This window comes from Rhinoraja longicauda, chromosome 8 (assembly GCF_053455715.1).
Source record: "Rhinoraja longicauda isolate Sanriku21f chromosome 8, sRhiLon1.1, whole genome shotgun sequence".
Taxonomy (NCBI): Eukaryota; Metazoa; Chordata; class Chondrichthyes; order Rajiformes; family Arhynchobatidae; genus Rhinoraja; species Rhinoraja longicauda.
Genome location: NC_135960.1, coordinates 75248807 through 75258076, shown reverse-complemented (window position 1 = coordinate 75258076; position 9270 = coordinate 75248807). Strand labels below are relative to the sequence as shown.

The 9270-nt window shown below is 47.8% G+C and overlaps 1 protein-coding gene across 3 annotated transcripts in view; it reads left to right on the top strand.

The window, feature by feature from the left end:
* Positions 1 to 2395: 2395 nt before the first annotated feature.
* LOC144596354 (tectonic-3-like) overlaps positions 2396 to 9270 on the top strand; it is a 60338-nt gene continuing 53463 nt past the window's right edge. For 2 of the 3 annotated variants that reach the window (XM_078404611.1, XM_078404609.1), the window contains exons 1-2: positions 2396 to 2486; positions 6436 to 6556. The gene's annotated coding sequence lies outside the window, so the exon portion shown is untranslated. Of the gene's footprint in view, positions 2487 to 5119; positions 6096 to 6435; positions 6557 to 9270 lie in introns of those variants that run through there. The other variant, XM_078404610.1, reaches the window with a different exon arrangement.

The following is a 9270-nucleotide window of genomic DNA, read 5'->3' as shown; positions in this document are numbered from 1 at the left end:
TGCAGAATCCTCCTGCTGACCTTTTTTCCTCTTTCTCACTTTTCTTTATCTTTCTCCCTCGCCTTCCTTTTTTCTCTCTTCTCTTTCCTTTCTTTTTCTCTCTCTTTCATTTTTCTTTTTCCTTTCTTTTTTCTCACTTTTTTTCTACCTTTCTTTTCTCGCTTTTTCTCTCTCTGTTTCGCTTTTGTTTTTTCTCTCTTTCTTTTTTTCTTTCTCTCTTTCTCTTTCCTTTTTATTTCCCTCTCTCTTTCTCCCACCTTTCTTTTTGCTCTGTTTCTTTTTCTCTCTCGTTCTGTTTACTTTCTTTTTTCTCTCTTTCTATTTCCTTTCTTTTTTCTCTTTCTTTTTTCTCTCCTAGTTCCTTTCTTACAATACAATACAATACAATATATCTTTATTGTCATTGTACAGGGGTACAACGAGATTGGGAATGCGCCTCCCATACAATGCAATAAATTAATTAGCTAATCAGTATTAATTTAAACAACCAATGAAACAAATTAGAAACAGTTTTAAAATAGAATAAAGTTCAAGTAGGTCTGTGCCGGTTCACTGTGCGATGTGACCATCCGCCTCTGCAGCTGTGGCCCTGGGGATGAAGCTGTTCCTGAGTCTGGCGGTGCGGGGGTCTAGAAGGCCTTGTAGCGTCTGCCCGATGGTAGAAGTTCGAACAGACTATTGCAGGGGTGTGAGGAGTCTTTGTGAATGCTGGTAGCTTTTCTGAGGCCTCGTGTGTTGTAGATGCCCTCCAAGGCTGGTAGCTGTGTTCCGATGGTCTTCTGAGCTCCATGGATTACCCGCTGAAGAGCTTCTTTTTCTCCTCTCTCTCTCTCTTACCTTTCTTTTTCTCTCTCTTTCTCTCTCTTCTTTTCACTCTCTCGCTTTTTTCTCTCTTTCTCTTTTCTTTATGTTTCCTCTTTTTTCTACCTTTCTTCTTTTCACTCTCTCTTTTTCTCTCTCTGTTTCGCTTATCGTTTTTCTCCCTTTCTTTTTTCTCTCTCTTTCCTTTCTTTTTCTCTCTCTCACTCTCTTTTTCTCTCCTATCTTTTTTCTCTCTCTTTCACTATCCTTTATTTTTGAGAAATATAGACAATAGGTGCAGGAGGCCATTCGGCCCTTCGAGCCAGCTGATCATGGCTGATCATCCACAATCTGTAACCTGTGCCTGCCTTCTCCCCATATCCCTTGATGCCACCAGCCCCTAGAGCTCCATCTAACTGTCTTTTTTTCCATTCTTTTTTCTCTTTTTTCTTTCTTTCTCACTTTTTCTCTTTTTTCTTTCTTTCTCACTTTTTCTTTTCTTTCTCTCTTTCTCTCTTTCTCTCTTTCTCTCTTTCTGTTTCCTTTCTTTTTCCTTTCTATTTCTTCTCTCTCTCTTGCTCTTTCCTTTCTTTTTCCGCTCTCTCTCTCTCTCTGTGTCTCTCTCTCTCTCTCTCTCTGTGTCTCTCTCCCTCTCTCTCCGTTGACCTATAGGAGTGAAAGAGGCCGGAGGCGGGGCAAATAGCCGCTGACCGACGTCTAAGGTGACCTATGCGGACTGGAAGGGGAGGGGAGGGGCGGGGCAATTGGGCGCTGACCGACACGTAAGGCGTCCAATGGGGCGCAGAGGAGAGGGGACGGGACAGGTGTTGGCTAGCCGACAGTTAAAACGACCAATGGGGCGCCGAGGAGAGGGGGCGGGACAAGTGTTCGCTGACCGACACATAAAGCGTCCAATGGCGCGCCGAGGAGAGGGGGCGGGACAGGTGGCCCTTGACCGACACATAAAGCGACCAATGGTGCGCCGAGGAGAGGGGGCGGGACAGGTGGCCGCTGCCCGACACATAAAGCGACCAATGGTGCGCCGAGGAGAGGGGGCGGGACAAGTGTTCGCTGACCGACGGCGGATCCGACCAACGGGGAGGAGCGGGGGGCGGGACAACGGCTGTTTGGACCAATGGGTCGTCGAGTAGCGGCGGGTGGGTGATCGACGGTCGAGGCGACCTATGGGGAGGGAGGGAGGGAAGGGAGGAGAAGCGAGTGAGAGGGGGGGGGGAGGAGCGGGGGAGAGAAGGACGGGGGGGGAGCGAGGGAGAGAGAGGGGGAGAGAGAGGGGGGGAGCGAGGGAGAGAAGGAGGGGCGAGGGGGAGAAGGGGGGGGCGAGGGCGGGAGAGGGGGAGGGGCGAGGGAGGAGGGGGGAGGGGCGAGGGAGGGGGGGAGGGGGGGGAGGGAGGGAGGGGGGGGAGGGAGGGAGGGGGGGGAGGGAGGGAGGGGGGGGAGGGAGGGAGGGGGGGGGAGGGAGGGAGGGGGGGGAGGGAGGGAGGGGGGGAGGGAGGGAGGGAGGGGGGGAGGGAGGGAGGGGGGGGGAGGGAGGGAGGGGGGAGGGAGGGAGGGGGGGGAGGGAGGGCGGGGGCGGGGAAGGAGGAGCAGCGCCGCCGCCATGGCGGTTGTGATGGCGGTTGCGATGGCGGTTGCGATGGCGCTGGCGGTGCGCGGAGAGACAGATGGTGAGAGACAGAGAGAGAGAGAGAGAGAGAGGAGAAAGCGGGAGGGAAGGAAGGAAGAGAAAGGAGAGAAAGAAAGGTGGAGAAGGAAGAAAGAGAGAGAGAGAGAGAGAGAGAGGGAAGGGAACAATGAAGGGAAAAGATAAAATAGCAAGGAAAAGGGAAAAAAGAAGGGAAGGAAAAAAAGAGAGAAAGGGGAAGAAGAAAGGATAAAAGAAAGGGAAAGGGGAAGAAGAGAAAGAAGGAAAAAAAAGGGGGGAGAGAAAAAAGGAGGGAAAAAAAGAAAGGGGAAAGAAGAAAAGACAAAGGGGAAAAAGAAGGGGGGGATGAAGGAAAGGGGGAAAGAGAAAGGGAAAGGGGAAAAAATAAGAAAAAAATGTGAAAGGGGAAAAGAAAGGGGTCACAGTTTAAGAATAAGGGGTTGGCCATTTGGAACAGAGATGAGGAGAAACTTTTTCAGTCAAAGAGTTGTTAATCTGTGGAATTCTCTGCCTCAGAGGGCAGTGGAGGCCAATTCCCTGAATACATTCAAGAGAGAGCTGGATAGAGCTCTTAAGGATAGAGAGTCAGGGGGTATGGGGAGAAGGCAGGAACGGGGTACTGATTGAGAATGATCAGCCATGATCGCATTGAATGGTGGTGCGTACAGGCTTGAAGGGCCGAATGGCCTCCTCCTGCACCTATTGTCTGTTGTCTTAGGTCTAAGAAAGGGGGGAAATGAGAGAATGGAAAGGGGAAAGGAGAGAAGGAAGGGAAAAAAGGAAGGGAAGGAAAAATGAAGAAAAAGTAAAGGAAAAATGAAGGGAAGAAAAAGGGAAGGAAAAAAGAGAAAGGGTAAAAAGGAAGGAAGAAAGGGGAAGAGTAAAAAGAGAAAGGAGAAAACGACAAAAGGGGAAGGAAGGAGGGAGAAAAAGAAAGTGAGGGAAGAAAGAGAGAGAGGAAAGAAAGAAAGGGGAAGAGAAAAAAGAAAAAGGGAAGGAAAAAGGTGGAAAAAGAAAGAAGGGAAGGAAAAAAGAGAGAAAGAAAGGGAAAAAGAAAGGAAAATAGAGAGCATGGAAGAAAGGGGAAAAAAGAGAGAAAAAGGAAAAAGAAGTGGAAAAAGAAGAAAGGGGAAGAAAAAAGGAGAAGGAAGGAGAAAGGGAAAGAAAAAAAGGAACGAAGGCAAGAGACAAGGAAAGGAGAGAGGGGGTAAAAAGGGGAAGAAAAAGGAAGGAAGAAGGGAAAAGAGGGAAGGAAAGAAGGAAAAGGAAAGAAAGAGAGAGAAAGGAAGTGAGGAAAGGGAGGAATAAAGAAGGAAAAAGAGGAAGGGGAGAGAGAAAAAAGAAGTAAAAATAGACAGGAAGGGAAAGAAGGAGAAGGAAATAAAGGAAAGAGGAGGGGGAGGGCAAGAGAGAGAAAGGAAGGAAGAAGGAAAGGAAGGAAAACGAAAGAGAGAGAAAGAAGGATGGAAAGAGAAAGGGGAGAGAGAGAAGTGGGGTGTAGGGACTAGAGGGGGGAGTGAGGGAGCGCCGCAATGGCGGTGGGGCTGATGGTGGTGGTGGTGGACGGAGAGAGAGAGAGAGGAGGGGGAGAAGGGGGGAAGGAAGAAAGGAGAAAGAAAGGGAAAAAAGAAAGGAAGGAGAAAGGGGAGGGAGGAAATGTGAAGGAAAATAAGACAGGGAAGAAGAGAGAAAGAAAGGGGGAAGAAAAGAAGAAAAAGAAAGAGAAAAAGTGGGAAGCAAAAAAGAAGGGAAGGAAATAAAGAGGGAGAAAAAGGAGAAAGAAAAGGGGAAGGAAAAAAGAAGAGAAGAAAAAACTAACGTGACCTCGCTGGAGTTTAGAAAAATGAGGGGGGACCTCATGGAAACTTGAAAGGAACAAGGAACAGTGAAAGGCCTGAAAAGAGTGGATCTGGAGAGGATGTTTCCACTGGTGGGAGAGTCTAGGACCAGAGGGCACAGCCTCAGAATTAAAGAAGGAGACGAGGAGGAATTTCATTAGCCTGAGGGTGATGCATCTGTATTATTCATTGCCACAGAAGGCTGTGGAGGCCAAGTCAGTGGATATTTTTAAGGCAGAGATAGATAAATACTTGATATATTCTCCCAGCTAACAATGACCTATTCTACATTTCCCTTGACCTTCATGCCCTTTGTCCTATTTTCACGCCTTACACGTCCTTATCTGTGCATCGGCTGCTCCCCTGACATCAGTCTGAAGAAGGGTCTCTAGATGGAGAGCGAGATATGTTACTCCAGCATTTTGTGTTTAACTTTGCTATAAGCCAGTGTCTGCAGTTCCTTCCTGCACACACTCTTTGTCCTCTCTCTCTCTCTTTCCCTCCCTGTCTCTCACTCTCCCTCTCTCTGTCTTTCTCCCCCCTCTCGATTTATTCACAAAATGCTGGAGTAACTCAGCAGGTCAGGCAGCATCTCGGGAGAGAAGGAATGGGTGACGTTTCGGGTCGAGACCCTTCTTCAGACATCAGTCTGAAGAAGGGTCTCGACCCGAAATGTCCCCCATTTCCCCCCCCCCTCTCTCTCTCTCTCTCTCTCTCGCTCTCTCTGTCTCTGTCTCTGTCTCTCTCTTTCTGTGTCTCTGTCTCTCACTGTCTGAAGAAGGGTCTCGACTCGAGACGTCACGCATTCTTTCCAGAGATGCTGCCTGTCCCGCTGAGCTACTCCAGCACTTTATGTCAATATAGATTCCCAATTAGTATGGGTGTCAGGGGCTATGGGGAGAACGCAGGAGAACGGGGTTCTTGGGAGGGAGCGATAGAGCAGCCATGATCAAATCGTGAAGTACACTCGATGGGCCGAATGGCCTAATTCTGTTCCTAGAACTAAAGACTAGAGTATACATGTTGGAGGTCGCATTGCATTTGTACGAGATATTGGTGAGGCCGCATTTAGAGTATTGTATTCAGTTCTGGGCACCGTGCTACAGTTGTCGTTAAGCTGGAAAGGGCACGGAGAAGATTTACGAGGATGTTGCCAGGAATTGAGGGGCCTGAGCTACAGGGAGAGGTTGGGGCAAGCTTGGACTCTTTTCCTTGGAGCACAGGAGGATGAGGGGTGAACTTCTCGAGGTGTACAAAATCACTAGAGGAATAGATCGGGTAGGCGCACAGAGCCTCTTGCCCAGAGTAGGGGAATCAAGGACCAGAGGACATGGGTTTAAAGTGAGGGGGGGAGAAGGAAAGATCTAATAGGGATCTGAGGGGCAACCTTTCCACACAGAGGGTGGTGGGTGTATGGAACGAGCGGGCAGAGGAGCTAGTTAGGCAGGGACTATCACAGCACTTGGACAGGTATGTGGATAGGACAGGTTTGGAGGGATATGGACCAAACACAGGCAGGATCTTATAGAAACAGATTAAATTCTAAGAATTAAAAAAATTATATCTCGAGATAATTTGAGGAAGGACATTCTTGCTATTGAGGGAGTGCAGCGTGGTTCACCAGGTTAATTCCCGGGATTTTCTATGACAGGATTGACATACGATGAAAGAACGGGTAGACTAGGCTTGTATTCACTGAAATTTAGAAGGATGACAGGGGAACTTATAGAAAGATCTAAAATTCTTCAGGGATTGGACCGGCTAGATGCAAGAAAAATGTTCTCTGATGTTGGGTAAGTCCCTAACCAGGGGTCCCACACAGTTTAAGAATAAGGGGTCGGCTATTTAGGACTGAGATGAGGAGAAACTTTTCCACTCAGAGAGTTGTGAATCTATGGGATTCTCTGCCACATGCCACGGAGGCCGATTCACTGGATGTTTTCAAGAGAAAAAGAGTTAGATTTAGCTCTTAGGGCTGTGGGAATCAAGGGATGTGGGGAGAAAGCGGGAACGGGATACTGATTGTGGATGATCATCCATGATCGTATTGAATGGCGGTGCTGGCTCGAGGCTCCTGCACCTATTTTCTATCTTTCCATGGCAATTTTATCAGTTTCTTCTCTTTTCCTGCAGGCGTTCCCATCTGCATTTGTGACCTGTCTGCGGCCGTTTGTGAAATTAATTGTTGCTGTGATCTGGACTGCTCCTCTGCTGATATTGCAGTCTTCCAAGCCTGCCTGCCAGGCAGTCAACCGTAAGATTCAGCGCTTTTGTGTTCAATCGAGGTTGAAAGGGTTCAGAAAAGAGGCTGCATTTGGGGTATTGTGTTCAGTTCAGGGCACCGTGTTCCGGGAAAGAAGTCGTCGAGCTGGAAAGGGTGCGGAGAAGATTTACGACAATGTTGCCAGGACTTGATGGGCCTGAGCTACAGGGAGAGGTTGGAGTAGGCTGGGTCTCCTTGGAGTGCAGGAGGATGAGGGGTGATCTTATAGAGGTATACAAAAACATGAGGGGAATTGATCGGGTAGACGCACGGAATCTTGCCCAGACTAGGGAAATCCAGGGGCAGAGGACATAGGTTTAAGGTAAAGGGTATTTTACCTAGTGTAGGGTCATGTAGGGTATGTACACAGTTCCCTGAAAGTGGTGTCACAGGTAGACAGGAAGTGTAGTGCAGAGGGATCTAGGAGCGCAGGTACACAGTTCCCTGAAAGTGGCGTCAATAGACAATAAAAACATAGAGAATAGGTGCAGGAGTAGGCCATTCGGCCCTTCGAGCCTGCACCGCCATTCAATATGATCATGGCTGATCATCCAACTCAGTATCCCGTACCTGCCTTCTCTCCATACCCCCTGATCCCTTTAGCCACAAGGGCCACATCTAACTCCCTCTTAAATATAGCCAATGAACTGGCCTCAACTACCTTCTGTGGCAGAGAATTCCACAGATTCACCACTCTCTGTGTGAAAAAAAACGTTCTCATCTCGGTCCTAAAAGACTTCCCCCTTATCCTTAAACTGTGACCCCTTGTTCTGGACTTCCCCAACATCGGGAACAATCTTCATGCATCTACCCTGTCCAACCCCTTAAGAATTTTGTAAGTTTCTATAAGATCCCCCCTCAATCTTCTAAATTCCAGCGAGTACAAGCCGAGTCTATCCAGTCTTTCTTCATATGAAAGTCCTGCCATCCCAGGAATCAATCTGTTGAACCTTCTCTGTACTCCCTCTATGGCAAGAATGTCTTTCCTCAGACTGTCTTTCCTCAAATTGTACGCAATACTCCAGGTGTGATCTCACCAATGCCCTGTACAACTGCAGCAGAACCTCCCTGCTCCTATACTCAAATCCCCTCGCTATGAATGCCAACATACCATTCGCTTTCTTCACTGCCTGCTGCACCTGCTTGCCTACTTTCAATGACTGGTGTACCACGACACCCAGATCTTGTTGCATCTTCCCTTCTCCTAATCGGCCACCATTCAGATAATAGTCTGCTTTCCTATTCTTGCTACCAAAGTGGATAACCTAACATTTATCCACATTATACTGCATCTGCCATGCATTTGCCCACTCACCTAACCTATCTAAGTCACGTTGCAGCCTCCTAGCATCCTCCTCACAGCTAACTCTGCCCCCCAGCTTTGTGTCATCCGCAAACTTGGAGATGTTGCATTCAATTCCCTCGTCCAAATCATTAATATATATTGTAAATAGCTGGGGTCCCAGCACTGAGCCTTCGGTACCCCACTAATCACTGCCTGCCATTCTGAAAAGGACCCATTTATTTCTACTCTTTGCTTCCTGTCTGCCAGCCAGTTCTCTATCCACATCAATACTGAACCCACAATACCGTGTGCTTTAAGTTTGCATACTAATCTCTTATGTGGGACCTTGTCGAAAGCCTTCTGGAAGTCCAGATATAACACATCCACTGGTTCTCCCTTATCCACTCTACTAGTTACATCCTCGAAAAATTCTATAAGATTCGTCAGACATGATTTACCTTTCATAAATCCATGCTGCCTTTGTCCAATGATTTCACCACTTTCCAAATATGCTGCTATCCCATCTTTAATAACTGACTCGAGCATTTTCCCCATGACCGATGTTAGACTAACTGGTCTGTAATTCCCCGTTTTCTCTCTCCCTCCATTTTTGAAAAGTGGAGTTACATTAGCTACCCTCCAATCAATAGACAGTAGGTGTAGGAGGAGGCCATTCGGCCCTTCGACCCAGCACCGCCATTCAAAGTGATCATGGCTGATAATTTTCAATCAGTACCCCGTTCCTGCCTTCTCCCCATACCCCCTGACTCCGCTATCCTTAAGAGCTCTATCCAGCTCTCTCTTGAATGCATTCAGAGAATTGGCCTCCACTGCCTTCTGAGGCAGAGAATTCCACAGATTCACAACTCTGACTGAAAAAGTTTTTCCTCATCTCAGTTCTAAATGGCCTACCGCTTATTCTTAAACCGTAGCCCCTTGTTCTGGACTCCCCCAACATTGGGAACATGTTTCCTGCCTCTAACATGTCCAACCCCTTAATAATCTTATACGTTTCGATAAGATCTCCTCTCATCCTTCTAAATTCCAGTGTATACAAGCCTAGTCGCTCCAGTCTTTCAACATATGATAGTCCCGCCATTTCGGGAATAAACCTAGTAAATCTACGCTGCACGCCCTCAATAGCAAGAATATCCTTCCTCAAATTTGGAGACCAAAACTGCACACAGTACTCCAGGTGCGGTCTCACTAGGGCCCTGCACAACTGCAGAAAGACCTCTTTGCTCCGAAACTCAACTCCTCTTGTTATGAAGGCCAACATTCCATTGGCTTTCTTCACTGCCTGCTGTACCTGCATGCTTTCTTTCAGTGACTGATGCATTAGGACACCCAGATCTCGTTGTATGTTCCCTGTTCCTAACTTGACACCATTCAGATAATACTCTGGTTTCCTATTCTTACC